General features: G+C 23.3%; 1 non-coding gene across 1 annotated transcript; it reads left to right on the forward strand.

The window, feature by feature from the left end:
- Positions 1-267: 267 nt before the first annotated feature.
- Positions 268-340, forward strand: TRNAV-UAC (transfer RNA valine (anticodon UAC)). The gene has a single exon. It is a non-coding gene; the product is annotated as a tRNA-Val (tRNA).
- The last annotated feature ends 449 nt before the right edge of the window (positions 341-789 follow it).

Below are 789 nucleotides of genomic sequence, written 5' to 3' on the forward strand. Positions count from 1 at the left end.
ATGAGTTTTATACATTGTATTTAACATACTTATTAGTGGACGAGTCTTATCTACATTACTATCTATTAGTTCATAAATTTTATTTGAGCCTCATTAAAATAAATAAATTTTGGGGGATATATATTACTTTACTCTGACAAAAACATGTGTTTAAAAGTGTTAATAAACTGTGATTGCAGCTTGTTTGTTGTAAAACCTTATTATTTATAGCGTGGTGAAATATGTTAAAAACGATTTATATCTTATTATCACACAGACGAACAAGGAGTTGCTGTGGTGAAGTGGTTATCACGTTAGTCTTACACACTAAAGGTCTCCAGTTCGATCCTGGGCAGCAACAATATTTTAGTTATTTTTCTATAACGCTGTGTTTGGAGGTAATGCATTTTTTAGATTTTATTTTCTACATGCGTTTTGGAGGTAATGCATTCTTTTAGAGTAATTCAAATTTTTCATTCTACATTTATGAACTTATAAAATAAATGATTTTAAGTTTTTTTTTTAATAATAATTACTAATTTAATTTTTTTTTCTTATTCAATTAAGTAAGTATGAATCTCAAATTAGTTCATATATGTTGATTTTTTTTATAATTAATTAATAATTTAATTTTTCTCTCTTATTTTATTAAGTATGAATCTTAAATTGGTTCACATATGTTTAAAAAATTTGCACATAAGTCCCTATTTATTTTCAAATTTTCTAAATTTGTCTCTTAACATATTTTAAAGTTAATTCTCAATATTTTGAAATTTCAAAATTTTATCAAGATTTTTTAAATTATAATAT

This window comes from Lathyrus oleraceus, chromosome 1, assembly GCF_024323335.1.
Source record: "Lathyrus oleraceus cultivar Zhongwan6 chromosome 1, CAAS_Psat_ZW6_1.0, whole genome shotgun sequence".
NCBI lineage: Eukaryota > Viridiplantae > Streptophyta > Magnoliopsida > Fabales > Fabaceae > Lathyrus > Lathyrus oleraceus.